General features: G+C 36.5%; 1 long non-coding RNA gene across 2 annotated transcripts in view; it reads left to right on the forward strand.

Moving 5' to 3' along the window:
* LOC137238133 (uncharacterized) overlaps window positions 1-22,392 on the forward strand; it is a 480,771-nt gene that overhangs the window by 395,339 nt on the left and 63,040 nt on the right. The window contains exon 6 of one of the 2 annotated variants that reach the window (XR_010949114.1): window positions 19,373-19,425. The exons of the other annotated variant lie outside the window; for it this stretch is intronic. This is a non-coding gene — a long non-coding RNA (uncharacterized lncRNA). Of the gene's footprint in view, window positions 1-19,372; window positions 19,426-22,392 lie in introns of those variants that run through there. 2 annotated transcript variants of the gene reach the window in all.

Here is a 22,392-nt window from a genome sequence, read left to right on the forward strand (position 1 = left end):
TTGTCGCACGTCTGAGTATTCATTCATATCGTGAGTAAATATGTGCAATGGTATAAAAGCTTCGGGTATACCCAAAGTTATAGAAATTATACCCAATGTCCAATTTGATTCGTCTAGATTCAGGCACCTTCCCTGTAATTATTCTAATTTTCCCTTTTCCTTCGCCACCACCTCTCGTACCTTTTTTGATCCCCTTTTATGGTTTTGCAAAAACTTTCTACGATATGACCAAATACCACAACATGGCAAACTTGAGATTTTTTATTTATCCATTCATATAGCATATGGGCAAATCGCAAAAACTTTTGCTTTTTTGGATACTCGAGTTTTACGCACGGGCAAAAAACTTATTATTAAGAGTACAAAGACATTAATTTTGACCTTTTGACTATCCGATCTGATGATTTTAAAAATTAAAAAAGCTGATAGTTTTTGCAGTACTTCGAAACATAAAATCGTCGATTTTTACACTTTTTCAAGCGATACCCTTGATTTTTTTTTTTTTTTGGAATTTTTTCGATAAAATTTTGAGGCATCGCTGAAACGCTTAGGAATTCAAATTGAATGTTGTTTTTGAGACGGAGATTCTAAAGTATGAGCAAAATTAATGTTCCCCTCCAATACTCAAAACTATCATCAATCAAAGTAGCGATACTTTTTTTTTGTCATTTTCAATATTGACAGTTTTTTGCTTATAGCTTTTGAGGCAACTGAGTATTGAAATTTGGATTATGCACGATAATAGCCTATCAGGGACTAAAAATACCTGGGGTATCAAATTCGATATGCCCCTTTCAGTTTGAAGGTAGAGGCAGAAAGGTGGGAGCACTTGGTTGCGTAAATATTTTTCAGGAGCATGTTTTTTTGTGGGCACAGCTACAATTTTCTTTTATCACCTCATACCCATTTGTTAATTTTTTCTCTATACCACAGTGGTACACCATCAATTGCCTCGTCTTGGAATATTCACGCAAGGAAAGTTATTGATGTTTGTACATGGGGCAAATATACGAAATTTCCGACAAAAATTGGCAATCGTCAAAAAGTGTATAACATTTTTTTTTTAAACCAGGTTTTATTTAAAAGTAAATGAAAAGAATCACAAAAGTGGTACAAAAATTAAAAAAAAAAGTTGTTTTTATACACTTTTTGGCGATTGCCAATTTTTGGCGAAAATTTCGTATATTTGCCCCATGTACAAACATCAATAACTTTCCTTGCGTGAATATTCCAAGATGAGGCCATTGATGGTATACTACTGTGGTGTAGAGAAAAAATTAACAAACGGGTATGAAATATTTGACGGTTACCCGGTTTCATATTTTTGCCGATATCTCTAAAACCGGATTTCGGGTATCAACAAAATTTTACCTAAATATACCCCACATAGATATGTACATCCTGATAAAATTTCAACACAATCGGTTAAGAAGTGTTTAAATAAGTAAAAAAATTAAAGGTTTTCCGTGTTTATATTTTTATCAATATCTCCAAAACCGGGGAGAAGGCTTTTGATTATATTAAAAGGGACTGCGTCTGGCTTTCCTTGCAGAGAATTGGAGTTTCTCAAAATATTATTAATATTATAAGGAAAAGCTATAAAAATTCAAAATGCAGAGTGCTGCATGTTGGGAAACTAAGCAAAGCATTTGAGTCGACTGCAGGTGTATATTATCACCACTGTTGTTTATTGTGGTCTTGGACTGGAGACTTAACTCCAGTCTTGAGTATTTGGATTAGGCAGATGACATTGTCCTGCTATCACGCAGAAAAAGTTTGGATTGAAAATAAATATAAGAAAAACCGAATCTATGCGCATTAAAGGTAAGAACTCAGCAAATTTCACAATTGATGGTCAAAATGTTGCAGATACTGAAAGCTTTACATACTTGGGAAGTATTCTCGCCGTAGATGGTGGTGCAGAAAGAGATATAAATGCTGGAATCCGGGGAGCTTTTGCCAGACTCCGTGGTGTATGGCGCGCTAACAACCTTCGAACTGAAACAAAAATAAAATTTTTTTACGCATGTGTGTAGTCTGTTTTATTGTACGGCTCGGAAACTTGGCTCGTAACTGCTGAAACTAAAGCCAAGCTACAGTCCTTCATTAACCGCTGCTTGAAAAATATAATACAGATATGGTGGCCTAGAATGATATCGAGCGAAGAATTATGGAGGCTGACCAACCAAACCAGTGAACATATTAAAATACGGAAGCGTAAATATGGCTGGATAGGCCACACATTACGAGAGCCATACGATGACGTTGCACATGCTGCCTTAACCTGGAATCCTCAAGGGACACGATGCAGGGGCCGACCAAAGATGACTTGGAGGAGAATGGTTTCTCAGGAAACTGGCAAATCGTTTAACGAATTAAGGCAAATAGCACGAAATAGAGATAATTGGAAAAATTTTGTTGAATCCTTAAGCTCCTAATGGAGTATGGAATAATAATAATAATAAGAATATATCAAAATGATCTGGGCGCAAAAAGAAAGTCCGTTCGTCCGTCTATCCGTAAACACGATAGGTTAGGTTATGTTGAACTGGCCTGTCCATAAGGACCTCACATAGACTAAATGAGTCCGTAGTGTTGCCAGAAGTTTGTTTTAACGATCAAACTGGAAATCCCTATTAAAAACCAGGACCTATGTTATAAAATAACTCCGTCCTCTTGGCATATACCAGAAGCTTCCTAGGACTTAAGCCACTTGCTGCTTCTAGATCTGACAGCTGTAACACTCTTAATAGCTGGAGTCTTAGCCTGGCAAGCGCAAAGCACGAGCACAGAACGGGCTCGATCGTTTCCTACTCCAACACGCACTTCCTACATTTACTATCACTGACCAAGCCTAATTTAAAGGCATGTGACGGCAGAAGGCAGTGTCCCGTCAGAATACCCGTCATGAGTCTATAGTCCTCTCTTTTTAATAATAGAAGGAACTTTGTTAGTCTAAGGTTGTTAGACCTACACATAATCTTCGACAATTTACAGCCCAGCCCGCGCTGGAACCCAAGCCTTTCCCGCTTAAACACGATAACGTGAGTAAATTTTGAGGTATATTAATGAAATTTGGTATATAAGTTCCTGGGCACTCATCTCAGATCGCTATTTAAAATGAATGAAATCAGACTATAACCACGCCCACTTTTTCGATATCGAAAATTTCGAAAAACCGAAAAAGTGGAAAAATTCATTACCAAAGACGGATAAAGCTATGAAACTTGGTAGATGGGTTGACCTTATGACGCAGAATAGAAAATTAATAAAAGTTTGGACAATGGGCGTTGCACCGCCCACTTTTAAAAGAAGGTAATTTTAAAGTTTTGCAAGCTGTAATTTGGCAGCTGAGTATGTAATGTTCGGTTGCACCTCAACTTAGGCTTCATTACTTGTCTTTCTTTGCCAACGGACTACAATTGAAGAATCATCTCTCAACAACCATTGTAATGCCTTGCTTAATCTATGCGCCTATCACATTTTTCGTTTTAAAGAAACGTCTTTGTATTTTTCCAATTGAAGACGGCTACTCCCCTTTGTTGTTCCTTGTAAGTATTTACATATATTTTAAGCATCGTAATGCAACTGTCACCAACCTTTATATTTATAATCTTGGTTACTTTTCACTTAGTCACCTAACAACTCAGATCAAGTTGTTTCTGTATGTCTGTAAATATACATTTTTTGTTCAGTCACCTGTCACAACAACTTCACTCCAATTGTCCCAATCCATTTTAACAGTGAAAAGCACAATATATTTTCTTTATTTTCTTTCTTATTTTTAAACTTCCATAAAAAGCAAGTCAGTTATGTAATTTTTCTTTGCCCTATTGCAGCATTATTACTCTTCTTATTACCATGAGTAAGTAAGTATTCTGTGGATCGAATGTACTTTTATTGCCATTATTATTATGATTGTTGTTATTGTGAATGAGCAGTAAATATTATCAGTGCTGCAAACCACTTAATTGATCTGAAACCACTTAGGAGACCTTTCAGCGGCAAAACAACCGATTCGTCAGATTTGTCAGATAAATTGCCAGTTAGAGTTGATTGAAGATGGTGAAAACAGTCCTTAGTTATATAAATATGTTTGCCGCCTTATATTTTAGATGTCCCTGCTTACAAATCACAAGTTAGATTCAAAATAAAATAATTTTAAAAAAATGTTTAAGTTAAACGGTTTTATTGAAAACAATACATACATTAGCTGTGTTTTTTGTTCACATCTATATACGTTTACGCTTAAACTTTATCAAACTGTGATTTTTGTCGGCTCAAGGTCCAATGTAATAAAACACTTTTTTAAATATTTCCCAATATATTTCAATCTCTCTCTGAACTGCATGGCGAACTAACAAGTGTCGTGTATCGGACAAGATAATTAATCCCCTGAAGACGATCTCCGAAGGAGATTGAAATATATTGGGAAATATTTAAAAATGTGTTTTATTAAATTGGACCTTGAGCCGGAAAAAATCACAGTTTGATAAAGTCAAAGTAAAAAGGTCGCTACAATCATATTTTAGTCTTTACGCTTAAACTTTATATGGACTGCTAAGCGACAAACTTTAAATACACCTCTGAAATTGCTATGCATAAAATTAGTACTACTAAATTTCAATACGCATTATACTCAGATGTAACTGAAATTGTGTATATGTTTCACCCTCTGCACTAATTCTATGTATTCTATGCGCGTCCACTATTTATCACAACTGATTCAGCTATATGATATACACAGAAATACAACAGAGGGTTGTGTCTCCGTACACCCTGTGCTGTAGCTAGTTGTTTAAACATTTCCGCTAGCTGGCCCTCCTAAGCATTATCTAAGCGAGGATAGGCGTTTTTTTCACAAACGAAACGTATACGCGTGTAAAAAAAAGCACGGCTATTAAGGAATAATAATACTAATAGCTGTAAAATAATTAGGTAGATCCTAGGGACTAGTCATCACACTCTTCATCAATCTAGGGCGTTGATCAGACAATTAAATAAAAGCGTACGTAATACGTTTCATTATTTTATTGCCTTAATATATTGTAACGAATTTAGTGCAATTCCTTTTATTTGCAACCTTCTACTAACGTTCGAATCACTAAACTGTTGAATAAATAACCACTATTCAATAATGCAAAATGGCCTTTATAAAATACTTCACAATAACGCTTCTACTACTCGACAGATAGCGTGCTTAAATCAAACTGAATCGTCGTGCTGCTGCTTCTGCTTTTATACTTTTTGGCTTCCTCGTTGACATATTTCTAGGCGTTTCTATTTCTAGAAATTGCTTCCAGCTATAACCTAACTACAGATGCACGTTATAGCTTCTCATAAGCGCGTGTATATGTGGGTGATACTTCCACGGATAATTGCCTACTTTTGGGATCATCTCAGATAAGATATATGCATGTATTTGTGCGTCTCTATCCGCTGCGTATACGTACATATGTGTACACATAGTGATTGATTCGTTTATGTAGATACAAGTGACTGCCTGCTTTATTGTTGTTGTGGCTTCTTTTACTTAGCATTAGACTAGTGATGTGAGTATCACTTAGTGTCACTAATATTCGTCACAATATTTTTGCTTTGTTGTTTTCCGACAGGGTAATAAACTGATGTATATTGGAGCCACGGTTGCCACTTTCGTACATTTGGACCAAAAATGTAACATTCCAACACCATTTGGCCCGTTGGTCCCTTTTTTTCACATATTTAAAACCAAAGGGAGGCGATTCTGCTGTATTTCCTGTCCGTATCATTGTTATTGTTGTTGTAGCAGTGCTTCATCCCTACCAATAGGTGTGACGACTAACTGATTGCCACTCAATTTCCTCTTACGGGAGTCTGAGCAAACATGCAGTTTCCATAGGGTTGAACCAGAGAAATAAGGGTGCTAGAGGCGTTGGTTGCACATTGCAATTAAAAGATAGTTGGTGTCATGTGGTGACACATTATTGGGTATTTCGGGGTTGATTCTGCATAAGTAAAGGTTCAACCCATTGCAGTACTATGATCGAAGTTTAGCTAGAGTGACGCGCGTCTCTCTGGGAAGGTTAATTTCCTCAACTACGAGTTAAGGGTATTTGTCTTTCAGAACGGGGTTCACCAGGCAATTCCTGTAATAGTTGTCCTACACATGTTTATGAATATTGCTGAGGGCCTTGTCATGGTCCCCTATTTCAAACCGCTGGGTTGATAGGTGTCGGGGTTTTCACAGTGCTTGTGGAGATCATATGTCTGTTGGGATGCCCAGGTATCTAGTACGTACATAGAAGAAACGGTTTGCTCAGCATTTCATTTCCCTTTTTTATGGGAGTACTCTCGCCTCACTTTGTATAGTCCTGGGATCAGAAGAAGACATTTTATATTCGTGTGTCTGTAAGTTAGTGGCGTTACTGCATAGTTCGGTCGCAGCATAGCCCAAGTTGTTTCAACCGAGCTTCCTAAAATCCATACTACGTTGGAAATTGGAGTTTTTTTTCAATCATAAAACCAAGAAAAGGTCCTCTAAATTTGGTCGCCGCCAGGCTAAAAAATGTTATATACTGAACAATGCCAAACTGCTTTTGTTATTTGCTTACGATATAGACCTTTACATTTAATATGCATTGTTTGCATACCTACGAAAAATATGTGAACTTTTCGTTGAGATTTGGTATTTTTTTCGCTGAATTTTGGTCCCAAAACACAAGGTGTGAGAACCGTGATTAGAGGGACTTTCCATCGTTCCTAGTTCTCATGAATGAGACTAATACCGGACGAATAATTGTTTCAATGCATATTTAAAAGTTATCAATTACTTCACATTTTAAGGCTGCTGGAAGTAGTTCTCTTTTTATCACTCTGATCACGTATTTAAGGCAATTGTGTAGCCTATCTTTGACTATGGATAATTACGTAGCTTTATTTTTTGTTGTGTTTGTAGCCTCTTGTTTTTGTTGTTATTGTCAGTTCATCGGGACACTCGCCTCTGTTCCAACGTTACATTCCAAGTTCCACAAGATAAAACTTAGTTCTGCATAACAGTGGCTAACAGAGCAAATAACATACAATTTTTACGTTCTCGCTACACTACAAATATATTTTCGATTGGTGTTTTTATTCTGTTATTTGATCCGCTCTAAAACTCGGCGCAGCTCGTAGCAGAGCATAATAAAATTTTTTTATGCTACGGCTCTGCTCCATGCTCTGTGCATGTACAGAGCCGGAACAAAAGCAAAAAAAAGCACCGAAATAACATAGCACTTTCAAACACTGGTATACCATGACAGACATAATATTGTAACGAATTGACTGCAATTCCGCTTATTTGCAACCTTCTGCTAACATTCGAATCACTAAACTGTTGAATAAATAACTCCAATATTTGATAATGCAAAATAGTCTTTATTAGACTACTTTCAACATAACACTTCTATTGCTCGACAGATAGCGTGTTTAAATCAAACTGACTTTGGTGCCTCAACTGTTGCTGCTCTTATAGTGTTTGGTTTCCTCGTTGACATATTTCTAGACGGTTCTATTCTAAAATTTACTAGTTAGTTAGCAACTATAAAATTACCAACTATAAGTACGTTTATAGCTTCTCATATGCGCGTGTATATGTGAGTGTTACTTGCACAAATTATTGCCTACTTTTGAGCGCATCTCAGATAAGATATATGCATGTGTAGACATAATGATTGATTCGTTTATGTAGATACAAGTGACTGCCTGCTTTATTGTTGTTGTGGCTTCATTTACTTAGAATCAGACTAGTGATGTGAGTATCACTTAGTGCCACTAATGTTCGTCACAATATATTAGCCAAACTTGCCAGGCTAAGGTTCCAACTATAAGGAGTAATACAGCAATGAGATCTAGAAGCAGCAAGTTCCAAAGGTCGCAGAAAGCTTCAGGTATTATCCTAGGGGCAGAGGTATTTTGTAACGTAGGTCCTGGTTATAGGGTATTTCAGTTCGGTCGTTAAACAAACTATTGGTAACACTATTCAATCTATGGCAGGTCCACATGGACCGGCCAGTTAATTCAAACCGAACTACTTTTCCGTAAACAACTACCGTACTGAAACACTTATTAAGTCTTAAGCGTACTTTCTTTTTCAAACCAAATTTTTTAGATTGGCCTTAAGTTAACTTCTTGCATTTCTAAGTGAGATCGATTTGTGGTTTGCAGCCTTGCATTTAATATCGTCCATAAATTCTTTATATTGGCTTCATTGCTTTGTTTTAGACATCAATAAAAACCTTATGGTAGAAATTAAATAAATACGTTCAAATAAGGTTGTAAAAACATAAAAAGAAAAAAACAACAACAAACTTTTATATGCTTGCCACTGAAGTTATGCTATTGAATTGCCATAAAGAGCGCAAAATGTTGTTAATGACCTTAAAAGGTGCTATGGCGTTTATCACCCGAGCATGAAGATGAAAGTTACACATAGGGACGGTAATACATATTCTCAACCAATGCAGTTTAATATTTGCAATATGCTTTCACAGTATTGCTGTACTTCTCGAAAATTCTTTATTTCTTTATTTTAGTCGTGCATGCTATGTGAAGCTTATGTGATGACGTGGGCTGGATACATACGAGGCGTAGCATCATAGACGCGTAACAGATATGACATGTACCTACGATTTCTCCACGCCTCAAAATCAGCACACGAAGCTACTTTCAAGCGCCGCGACAAAAAGCTACTAAAAAGTAATAAATTACATTGTTTTAACTGTAATCATCACCGAAATAAAAGGAAAACAAGTAAGGAAGGTTAAGTTCGGGTGTAACCGAACATTACATACTCAGTTGAGAGCTATGGTGACAACATAAGGGAAAATAACCATGTAGGAAAATTAACCGAGGGAAACCCTGGAATGTGTTTTTATGACATGTGTATCAAATGAAAGGCATTAAAGAGTATTTTATGAGGGAGTGGGCCATAGTTCTATAGGTGGACGCCATTTAGGGATATAGCCATAAAGGTGGATCAGGGTTGACTCTAGAATGCGTTTGTACGATATGGGTATCAAATGAAAGGTGTTAATGAGTATTTTAAAAGGGAGTAATCCTTAGTTCCATAGGTGGAACCGGTTACGAGATATCGCCACAAAGGTGGACCAGGGGTGACCCTAGAATTTGTTTGTACAATATGGGCATCAAACGAATGGTGTTAATGACTATTTTAAAAGGGAGTGTGCCTTAGTTCTATAGGTGGATGCCTTTTCGAGATATCGCCATAAAGGTGGACCAGGGGTGACTCTAGAATGCGTTTGTACGATATGGGTATCAAATGAAAGGTGTTAATGAGTATTTTAAAAGGGAGTAATCCTTAGTTCTATAGGTGGACCCCGTTTCGAGATATCGCCATAAAGGTGGACCAGTGGTGACCCTAGAATTTGTTTGTACAATATGGGCATCAAACGAATGGTGTTAATGAGTTTTTTAAAAGGGAGTAATCCTTAGTTCCATAGGTGGACGGCGTTTCGAGATATCGCCATAAAGGTGGGCCAGGGGTGACTTTAGAATATGTTTGTACGATATGGGTATTAAACGAAAGGTGTTAATGAGTATTTTAAAAGGGCGTGGGGCTTAGTTCTATAGGTGGATGCCTGTTCGAGATATCGCCATAAAGGTGGACCAGGGGTAACTCTAGAATGAGTTTGTACGATATGGGTATCAAATTAAAGGTATTAATGCGAGTTTTAAAAGGGAGTGGTGGTAGTTGTATATGTGAAGGCGTTTTCCAGATATCGACTAAAATTTGGACCAGGGTGACCCAGAACATCATCTGTTGGATACCGCTAATTTATTTATATATGTAATACCTTCCAAGATTTTAAGGGTTTTTTATTTCGCCCTGCAGAACTTTTCATTTTCTTCTACTTTATATGGTAGGTGTCACAACCATTTTATAAAGGTTTTTCTAAAGTTATATTTCGCGTCAATAAAACAATCCAATTACCTTACCATGTTTCATCCCTTATTTCGTATTTGATATAGAATTGTGGCATTTTTTCATTTTTCGTAATTTTGGATATCGAAAAAGTGGGCGTGGTCATAGTCGGATAGTGAGTTCAAGTAAGCACGTGAACTAAGTTCATTAAAGATATGTCGATTTTTGCTTAAGTTATCGTGTTAACGGCCATGCGGAAGGACAGACGGACGACTGCGTATAAAAACTGAGCGTGGCATCAACCGAGTTCGCCCATTTTCACAGAAAACAGTTAACGTCATAAAATCTATGCCCCTACCAAATTTCAAAAGGATTGGTTAATTTTTGTTCGAATTATGGCGTTAAAAGTATCCTAGACAAATTAAATGAAAAAGGGCGGAACCACGCCCATTTTGAAATTTTCTTTTATTTTTGTATTTTGTTGCACCACATCATTACTGGAGTTGAATGTTGACATAATTTACTTATATACTGTAAAGATATTAAATTTTTTGTTAAAATTTTACTTTAAAAAAATTTTTTTTTAAAAGTGGGCGTGGTCCTTTTCCGATTTTGCCAATTTTTACTAAGCGTACAAATAGTAATAGGAGTAACCGTCCTGCCAAATTTCATCATGATATCTTCAACGACTGCCAAATTACAGCTTGCAAAAGTTTTAAATTACCTTCTTTTAAAAGTGGGCGGTGCCACGCCCATTGTCCAAAATTTTACTAATTTTCTATTCTGCGTCATAAGTTCAACTCATCTACCAAGTTTCGTCGCTTTATCTATCTTTTGTAATGACTTATCGCACTTTTTCGGTTTTTCGAAATTTTCGATATCGAAAAAGTGGGCGTGGTTATAGTCCGATATCGTTCGTTTTAAACAGCGATCTGAGATGAGTGCTCAGGAACCTACATACCAAATTTCATCAAGATACCTCAAAATTTACTCAAGTTATCGTGTTAACGGACGGACGGACGGAAATGACTCAATCAAATTTTTTTTCGATCCTGATTATTTTGATATATGGAAGTCTATATCTATCTCGATTCCTTTATATATGTACAACCAACCGTTATCCAATCAAACTTAATATACTCTGTGAGCTCTGCTCAACTGAGTATAATAAGTCGGAAAGGTTGTGCGCATCCGTTTTTCTTTATAAAGTTCCTTCCGAAAACTAAACGACTGTGTTTGCTGGGACCTTAACAAACCCCAAAGTCCTAAATAACTTCCTGCTTCCATCAAAAGCATGCCAAACATTAACTTTAAACACGGATGGCTTTTGTATACAAAATTTGTCTGAAGCTGTAGGTTAGGTTAAAGTAGCAGCCTCTACTACCCAAGCGGAGACTCAGGCAGGCCATTGTGGCCTGTGGTGATAGCACAACGGAGCCCTTGTTTCCCTTCCGTATAACGTGGTTCATACACCCAGGAAGCGGAATCAGCGCGTTTGCTTAAAGTAGCACAGAACTTATTATTTATATTCGCGGATTCTAACTCTGCAATGCACCCAAAGAAGTGTCTGTGGAGACATCGGTACCTGGTCTTCTATAGGTTGTGATCTGTACCAAATAAATTATGAAACGAGTATGGCCATAATTTCGAAGTAGTAAAAGAGTTCGTTTATTTGGGAACCAGCATCAACACTAGCAACAACATCAGCACTGAAATACAGCGAAGAATCAATCTTGCCAATAAATGCTACTTTGGACTAGGTAGGCAATTGAATAGTAAAGTCCTCTCTCGGCGAACGAAAATCATACTCTGCAAGTCACTTATCGTACCCGTCCTGCTATATGAGGCAGAAGCATGGACCATGACAACAGCAGATGAAGCGGCTTTGGGAGTGTTCGAGAGAAAAGTTCTTCGAAAGATTTATGGACCTCTACGCGTTGGCGATGGCGAGTACCGAAGAAGATTTAATGATGAGCTGTACGAGCTATTCACAGACATCAACATAGTCCAGCGAATTAAAACGCAGCGGCTGCGCTGGCTAGGCCATGTTATGCGAATGAAAGATGATGCTCCGGTCAAGAAAGTGTTTCTATCGGAACCCACCTATGGAAGCAGAGGTAGAGGGCGGCCCCCACTCCGTTGGAAGGACCAGGTGGAAAACGATTTAAACTCCCTTGGTGTGACCAATTGGCGCCGGTTGGCGGAGCGAAGGAGGGACTGGCGTGCCTTGTTGGACGGCTATAACCGTTTAGACGGTTAAGCGCCAATTAAGTAAGTAAGTAAGGTTTAATATTATTTTTTCATTCATTTCATTTCATACATCATACAAAACGGAGAACAGTGATACCCTCTCTGTGGTTTCTAAGGTATTAATCACTAATCTATTTGTCTCTCATGTAAGTTAGCGTTTGATGGCAATAATGTGTCTGATAGTAGCAATGTATGCTTGTAGGGGTATACCACAGTGTAAAATTATTCCATTTCAAATCTATGACCTAAATTTCTCGCAATTTTGAACAAATGAGAAGTAACCCTAGGTCAGTAGTTTTAGTGCAGATGCAGCATATGTGAAAATGTCTATATTTATGTTCGTCATTTATTACATTACATGAGGAATTTCGCGGGTGGTAAATTCAATTTTCACTCTCAAAAGGAAGCTAACGGAGGGAAACGCGTTAAGTTGGGCCATATTTTAACAAAGTAAACCACAGTGAACAAACTTTAGCAAAGAGTTTTTGAGTAACTTATGAGGTGTAGCAGCTATTCGACTTAATAAAGCTGCCTCATGTCAGTATGTATGAATGTGCGCACGTATGTACCTTTGTCGATGGAATGAATTTACACACAGAAAATCGGCGAAAATTGATTGAATTGGCAACATTGTATGTAGGAAGAAATAAATGAGTATGCGAACATAAAACCGTTACTGCTGCCACAATACTCTACCCACACATACACCCTTTGTTTACTATCAATTTAACTGCATTGCAGTTGGTTACAATAACAATGTGGTAATATTGTGGTGCCACATCTGGCACCACTTGCTGTGCACATGGTACCCAAATATTGATATATTTGTGTTTGAGAAGAACATGCGTATGTATGTATGTATTGATATAGCTTTTGCAGCATGTTGCAAGTAGCAAAATTAATCACTTGTGAGTGCTTGTCGAATGGAATTTCTTGCATGCGAATACGACAAAACGAGTGAACAAAGAAAGCTACAGTGGCTGCATTGCAAGCGAATATAGACCTATACCTAAGTGCATATACATACCTATATAAGTATAAACCAAGGAACGAAACCGAAACCAAAACTTTTGTAAACCGTATCAGTTTTCAAAACCGAAGACCAAAGGAGCGTTCCATTGACTTATCGAGCTCTGGTTCACGTTCAAATCTCATCGGAACGATCTGATTAACTTAATGAGAGCTGGTAGCGCTACACAAAACATCTGTTTTGTTTAGAATAAGAAGAAGAAACGTACACAAAAATTTAAGATACTGATAGAATTATTAACATTTAAATAGTTTCGCAGGTAAACAAGCTATTTATTTCCTTTACATTTTCTTCAAATTGTTTACACTTTGCGTGTTTTTATACTCAGTTGAGCAGAGCTCACAGAGTATATTAAGTTTGATTGGATAAGGGTTGGTTGTACAGGTAGAAAGGAATCGAGATAGATATAGACTTCCATATATTAAAATCATCAGGATCGAAAAAAAATTTAATTGAGCCATGTCCGTCCGCCCGTTAACACGATAACTTGAGTAAATTTTGAGGTATCTTGATGAAATTTGGTACGTAGGTTCCTGAGTACTCATCTCAGATCCCTATTTAAAATGAACGATATCGGACTATAACCACGCCCACTTTTTCGATATCGAAAACTTCGAAAAACCGAAAAAGTGCGATAAATCATTACCAAAGACAGACAAAGCGATGAAACTTGGTAGATGAGTTGAACTTATGACGCAGAATAGAAAATTAGTAAAATTTAGGACAATGGGCGTGGCACCGCCCACTTTTAAAAGAAGGTAATTTAAAGGTTTTGCAAGCTGTAATTTGGCAGTCGTTGAAGATATAATAATGAAATTTGGCAGGAACATTACTCCTATTACTGTATATGTGTTAAATAAAAATTTGTAAAATCGGAGAAGGACCACCCCCACTTTAAAAAAAAGTTTTTTTAAGTAAAATTTTAACAAAAAATTTAATATCTTTACAATATATAAGTAAATTATGTCAACATTCAACTCCAGTAATGATATGGTGCAACAAAATACAAAAATAAAAGAAAATTAAAAAATGGGCGTGGCTCCGCCCTTTTTCATTTAATTTGTCTAGGATACTTTTAATGCCATAAGTCGAACAAAAATTTACCAATCCTTTTGAAATTTGGCAGGGGCATAGATTTTATGACGATAACTGTTTTCTGTGAAAATGGGCGAAATCGGTTGAAGCCACGCCCAGTTTTTATACACAGTCGTCCGCCTGTCCTTCCGCATGGCCCTTAACACGATAACTTGAGCAAAAATTGACATATCTTTACTGAACTTAGTTCACGCACTTATCTCAACTCACTCTATCTTGGTATAAAAAATGAACTAAATCCGACTATGACCACGCCCACTTTTTCGATATCGAAAATTACAAAAATGAAATGAAAATGCCATAATTCTATACCAAATACGAAAAAGGGATGAAAATTGGTAATTGGATTGGTCTATTGACGCAAAATATAACTTTAGAAAAAAACTTTGTAAAATGGGTGTGACACCTGCCATATTAAGTAGAAGAAAATGAAAAAGTTCTGCAGTGCGAAATAAAAAACCCTTGAAATCTTGGCAGGCATTACATATATAAATAAATTAGCGGTACCCAACAGATGATGTTCTGGGTCACCCTGGTCCACATTTTGGTCGATATCTGGAAAACGCCTTCACATATACAACTACCATCACTCACTTTTAAAACTCTCATTAATACCTTTAATTTGATACCAATATCGTTCAAACACATTCTAGAGTCACCCCTGGTCCACCTTTATGGCGATATCTCGAAAAGGCGATCCCACCTATACAACTACCACCACTCCCTTTTAGACCCCTCATTAATACCTTTAATTTGATACCCATATTGTACAAACAAATTCTAGGATCACCCCTGGTCCACCTTTATGGCGATATCCCTAAATGGCGTCCACCTATAGAACTATGGCCCACTCCCTCATAAAATACTCTTTAATGCCCTTCATTTGATACACATGTCATAAAAACACATTCCAGGGTTTCCCTCGGTTCATTTTCCTACATGGTTATTTTCCCTTATGTTGTCACCATAGCTCTCAACTGAGAATGTAATGTTCGCCTACACCCGAACTTAACCTTCCTTACTTGTTACTTTTAAATATGTCGAAATCTTTTATGTATACACTTATTTATTTCAGTGCTACCATGGCTCAACTATATGGATGGCTCATCTCATCAGCTACACGCAAAAGCTGTTAAGTTGTTTGTTATCATTCCATGCCATTCGTTTAATACCAACACGCTAATTTTGACAATCTGACCAAAAGTATGTTGTTGCTGTAGAGATCAGCCAACCATATATTTGAGCCATGAGTGCTACCAACTCAAAAGTGGATAGGTGTCAAAAAATCTACTACGGAGAACGAAACGAATAAAATTGCAATTCGGATCAGAAATTGAACCAGATAAATATCAGGATCACGACGTTGTTGTTGCATTTTCATGTTAAATTTATATCCGTATCTGGTTCACGCGTCATTGGAACGTAACCAAAGTCGTATCCATTATTTTTATTTAAATAAGTAAAGAATTCTAAGTTAGGGCGAGTCCGAACATTATACATATATCCAGCTTTGTGCTCTTATATATATATATTATGGTTATATTCAAAGAGAAATGTAACGAACATTAAATTATATGAAAGCTTAATAATACTACTTATAGACTTTGATATTAAAAGTTTTGTGGAGAGATTTATTAAAAGGAACGCACCAGGACCTTTTAAAATTTCTTTTAAAGTATGGTACTTTGCGCTAACAAATCTTTATGGTAATGTAGTTACATGTCATTAACGCAATGTTGCCAGTTTTAAGCAATTTTTAAAAATGAAGTCGACGCGGTCGTTAACGAATCTTCCTTAGATCTAAATATGATACCAAGAACCATAATTCTGCAAGAGTGCAAAGTGATACTAACGGTTTCTGACTTGAGTCTTGCAAAACTTTTAGGTTTTCCTCTCCTGCTGCTCCTAAATGTGGAGATGCTCCACCCATAAAAAAGTTAAAGTACAGGGCTGATAAAAGAAGTAAAATTCTAAAATATCTGAAATGCCCAGGTGCTTACTATGTAGTTCTTGTATCAGAGTAGCGCTGGCTTGCCAGTTTTCTATTTATATGTTATGTGCGACTTTGTGTTAGTTTCCCTATGAAAAATCTTCCTGTGGAATGAAACCAAACCCGAGTTTGGAACATTAATTCCAATCGGTTTTATTCCTTGATTTACCAAACTGCTGTGTATGAACAAGTTTAAATTAATGTTCCTTTGTATGTGTGCTCATATATGAATGCATTCCAATCGGTACTTCTGAATTTTTCTGCACAATGGGTAACGCACAATTTGTGCACAAGAACGCCATTTCTCACGGCGCTTATGCGTTTGCTGCATGGTTCAGCACGTTTTCTATAAATTCATTGCAAGCTAATACTTCAAATATCTAACTCATACTCTTTTTAAATATAAATAGCATCAGCTCTTCAGAGTTATCCGATACAACGACGCGCAGTGCGCTGCAGGGCTTAAGATTGTACTGGCAAGCGGAAGAAATCAGGCCAAACCTGAATATCTGTACAAAACTTAAAAATTAGGAGCTTTCGATGTTGCTGATTACGAATTCGAAATCTGTTTTAAAAAGTTTAAAATGGCGAATCCGAAACTGTAGACGATTTTTACAGAAATAACTCCATTTAACTGAAATTTAGTATGTGGGCAGTTTAGAGGTCGGGCATCACGAACCGAAACTCATTAAAAAAAAACAGACGGTGGATGATATTTAGATATATATATATTATACTAGAAGACCCGGCAGATCTTGTCCTGCCCTAAATTTGGCCTATCTGCATATATTTTAATAAGCTTTTTCCGTCTGACTTTTTGCTAATCCTTTTATTCACTCCTCCCTCCGTCTTTTTCGCTTCATCTATCTCCATCTTCGGCTCATTCTATCTCTTTCTCAATCTTCTTCTCTCTTTTTTCATCTCTCAATTTCTTCTCATTCTTCTTCATCCCTTATTGCCTGTCCCAGAGGGTGGTATGTATTTTATTCCAGTCCCAGTCCCACTCCTAGTATCAGTCCTAATCCGTTTCTGGATAATATATTACTCTGTACTAAAGCACTCATCAACAGCTTTCATTTGATATCCATATTCTATAAACACATTTTAGGGGTACTGGGGTGCACGTTTCGGCCTATATCTCGAGACCCTGTAAATCGATCGCAACCAAACCTATGTTGTAGCCACCTCGTGAGGTTTACACAACTTGTGTGAAAGTTAGAACAAAATCGACCTACGCATCTCTTCAAACACCGGCGACCAACTAACACACATTTTAGCCTTTCTTTTTATACATATATATAGATTTTTATTTTTCACACTTCACTATAATATTAAAACGAAATGCAGATATTTATTGCTTTTGAAATTCGGCTTAAAAATTGCACATGGAACAATTAAAGACTCTCCTGAATTAAAAAAAAATGTCATAGTACCTCTAAATGGCGGGCCCCCTCAGAAACCTCCCCCCCCCCACCCTCTCGGCGAGCCTGGTGATGTGCGATACTTGATATCATTCGCTATAATATTTTTTATTGATAAACACGTTGTTTAATTAAACACCAATCAATTACACGGAAGTATATCCGCAACCTTGAAAATGTGAGTGCCGGTGCGTATACGTAACATTTTATTATTACGTATAAACAAATAAAAAAATTTGCAATAAAATAATATTGCGACTATAAACTGAGATATAACCTATCCTGTCTCTCAAGTTCGACCAATCTACACACGGGTACGAAACAAAGTCAAAATCGGTTTAGTAGTTTAGGAGTCCATCGCGGCCAAAGATTGTGACACGTGCTTTTTATATATTAAGATATTATTTCTTGTTGGTGTTTTTATGCGCAGATTATTGCTATTAGCGAGCTTTAAGCATTATTGGTCGTAGTGTTTTTGTTTAGCTATATTTTGATAAAATAATTTGTTAAAAATAAACGATTGTGAGCACACAAAGAAATCGATTTGTACCCTGACACTATTGTGAATATAAATGACACTGCCTTACCGGCAGTTGTTAACATTCGCCAGATGGCAGCGCAAACGCATATAAGTTTTTACTGATAGATGATTGATTGATAGAACAGCTGATTTCTCTTGATATTTGATATGAGACTTTTGTATTTTGTTGTGCAAAATGCGCACGGGTGTGGTTAGTTTAAGAAAAACGTTTAATAAAGCAAGTAATGAAGTTCTAGTTCGGGGAAAAACGATCTTTATATACCCTGCTGTCTCCTCTTACATATATATTAAGGATAAATTTAAAGAGGAATGTCAAAAACATTATCCAATATGAAGATGATATGCAGATGTTGCTGCATCTACAAAAAAATTAAAAAATTGCAATAATCTTTCAGAGCGAATTGCAAGCAAACCCGATTCTGTGCCACATGCTACAACAAGTTTATATTGAATACTTACATTGTATGTGTGTATGAACATACGTAGTAAATACGTGCATGTGGATTTGCTCATATGCATGATATTTTAGTGCGATAGCGGTGTTGTTTCAAAGTCTTACTAGAAGGAAATGATAAGTGTCTGCCTATTAAGTTTCTGCACATATCAAATGAATAAATTCACTCATACATAAACAAAAGCAATAATATCAAAGCACGCATTGCCGACATTCTCTGTGCCCCATAGCAATTGTTCTGCTTCAAGTAGAGGGATTTTCTGTGCTGCAAACTGAGCAGGCTTTAGTGGTACATATCAACTTTAAAAATTATTCTAAGGAATCTGGTTTAATTAGTTGCAATTGTCACACCAGCTTAGTAGCTTTGATTTGCATAAGATGCATTTCCATACACTTATTGGAACATTTGTATATAGTCTACAGCCGCCGTGGTGTGGTGGTATAGTGAGAGGTAAGAACTTCTTAAAATTTAAGCAGAGAGACCTATGTAGCTAGGACAGAACAACGCCTACCGGGTCTGCTAATATTGCATACTTTTATACCTGACTTCGTTATTATAGACTTTTAAAGATGATATCTTCAGAAAAAGATGAGATTGTCTTAATCATTTACATGTTTATTAACTAAAAATTTCTTAAACCAAATATTTTCTATCACCTATTCATCGTTTATATTCTTCTATTTCAGGTTTGTATTCATTAATGACTTTGAACATTTTCCTAACTGCTATTCAAATAAACGCAGGGATATACAACTACATCAACGAGGTATCCACTTTTCGCCACCAAAATATTCAAAAAAAATCTTAATTTACAGATCCATTGATTTTAATCAATTCTTTGAACTTTAAAATTATAAAAGATAAGCCAATATTTCTCTTTCGGAATTGTAACAGTTTTTAAAACAGCCATACTGATAAATAAACAATTGGCAACAATGCAAAAATGCGGAAGTGAAGAATAAACTTTTGCAAATTGTTGAAAAAGCGAAACACAAAAAAATCTGAAATGAAATATAATACATACACAACAACTTAAGCTGCCAAAAGAGAGATAATGTAAGAATGTCAATAAGCTCAAGATTAAGTTGGCAAGACTTAATATAAATAAACATAAGTAAACAAAAAATACGGCAAACGTCTGCATTGCATTGTGAGGAAATAAACAAAAAGGATACACAAATTCTTTAACATACCAGTATGCAGGCACCCAAGTATTCACCTGCTAAAAATGCTCTTAGTCTCGGATGAATCCGGGATGAGTCGCATAGGAGTATGCGAATATTGCTAGTTTTGACCTTTTTATATGGGTAAGAGTGATACCTTTTGTTTGAGCATGTCCTAGGGAGACACCAGTGGTACCTGTTTGTGCCTGAATTAATAAATAAAATTACAAGGCCTCTTACTCGCCATATTTACTTACTTACTTAATTGGCGCTTAACCGTCTAAACGGTTATGGCCGTCCAACAAGGCGCGCCAGTCGCTCCTTCGCTTCGCCAACCGGCGCCAATTGGTCACATCAAGGGAGTTTAAGTCGTTTTCCACCTGGTTCTTCCAACGGAGTGGGGGCTGCCATCTACCTCTGCTTCCATAGGTGGGTTCCGATAGAAACACTTTCTTGGCTGGAGCATAATCTTTCATTCGCATAACATGGTCTAGCCAGCGCGGCCGCTGCGTTTTAATTCGCTGGACTATGTGGATGTGTGCGTATAGCTCGTACAGCTCATCATTAAATTTTCTTCGGTAATCGCCATCGCCAACGCGTAAAGGTCCATAAATCTTTCGAAGAACTTTTCTCTCGAACACTCCCAAAGCCGCTTCATCTGCTGTTGTCATGGTCCATGCTTCTGCCCCATATAGCATGTATGCCATATGTGGTATCGTTTAATAAAATTTTATATTGGAAACCCCTCAAATAGTAAAATGTTCCATGAATCTCTTGTTTTTGTATTCGTATTGTGCAATAATAAAAATAAAACTACAAATAAAAATAAAGCATAAGCGATAATGGAGCATATAGCCTTAGTACTTAAAATTCGGTATAAAGCTCGGAGTTTTTTTAGATGAGGCGTTTTAATTCAACAAAATTTTTATTCTGCCCATTTTCCGATTTTTTATTGTTTCTTAAAATCGGCTACAAAATTTTCAGATTGACAAATCCCAACTATATCGAAAACGGAGTAGAGGGGATTAATTATACTCTAGTGTGGACAAAAGAGATAAAGCGCAGACCACTCTCTTAAGAGATCAGGGACATGCTCGCAACTATACCTCTGTAGGAATGTCAATGAGTTGCTGGTTTAAATTGAAAGTTTTTAAATTATACTTCAAGTAGCGTGGTCTCTGTGCATATTCTCACCAACGTACGGCTTCTGCGACGTAAAAAGGGGGAACTCAGCAACAGGTAGGAATGCAAAGGTAAATCGATATTGTATCGATATTGTAACATATATGTTAAGCTTTTTAGAATGTCGATGCATCGAATGGTTTTATATAATAGTTGTAACTGCAAAATTTACACTTTCGACAGCCCCCCCCCCCCCCCCCCCCCCCTTCCCTCCATTTCGCTGTATCCTTATGAAATTGTTTTTTTTTTTTTTTTCTTTTGTGTTTCTTTTGGAAACTCATATATAGTAGATTTTACACAATGGTTTATGGTAGTGAAAAAAGAAATGTGAGTCACCATTTCTTAAATGGTGTGGAATAAAAATAATAACATCATAATGGCATCGATGTATCGTTCACAAATGTCGATGTTTTCGATTAAAAACATCGATGTTCAAGCATCGATGTTTTTTATGAGCGATGTTCCAACCACAAGTGTATACCTACTAATCTTGCGCTGGTTTATATAACGAAATTCATGTGAGAGTTTTTGGCAGGGTGGTTGATCAGTATTTGTGCCCAATGCGTGCAGATATTTCCTTAAAGAAATTTTTTGACTACTCTCATACAGTTTTCTTATCTCTTGTATTTTGTCCACCCGGAAGCGGTTTGGAAAATAAGCATGCATAATGATCCCAAGGCTTCATAAATGCCTTGCGTGAATAATCTTAACAAAGCCTTTCTGAAGCCGGCACGCCCTCAATAGGCTCGTGGCATTTCACTTTGCAAAACGTATGTCATTTTTATATTCCTCCCTCGAGATTGCACAGTCATTCTATTAGGTTACCTGAAAATTTATCAAGATATATATGACTACCTTGTCTTGACTATCATGGAGTTATTTCGTTAAAGTCCCTCCAGAAAGAAGATATCAATCGCTAAAAAAAGCTCAGTATTCTATGGGATTCCAGAAAGTAATTCACTTCTAGCCAACAACAAAAAAACAGCTTTTAATTGGATAGAGCATCAAACGACGTTGCGTAATCAAGAAATTAAAAAAGTCAAAGCAAAATAATTCCAATTCAGAAAATTATTTGAAAATAAAAAGATGATAAAAAAATTTTAAGGACTACTTTTGTATAAATGGACCAAAAAATAGAAGGCAATTTTTCCTTGAATACAGACATAATCTTGTTGAATTTTGACTAAAAAACTTTAACAATAGCTCTTGTAAGAGAATTTTGGGATTTAAAACTATAAAGGTGAAGCGCAATCTTTCAATTTAAGGCAGACCATGTACTTGGGATTAACTAATTGATTATTGAAAATTTAAACACACGCTCAACATTTATAATTTTAAATCCCAAAATTCTTTTACAAGAG

The sequence above is a fragment of the Eurosta solidaginis genome, chromosome 1 (assembly GCF_040869045.1).
Source record: "Eurosta solidaginis isolate ZX-2024a chromosome 1, ASM4086904v1, whole genome shotgun sequence".
NCBI lineage: Eukaryota > Metazoa > Arthropoda > Insecta > Diptera > Tephritidae > Eurosta > Eurosta solidaginis.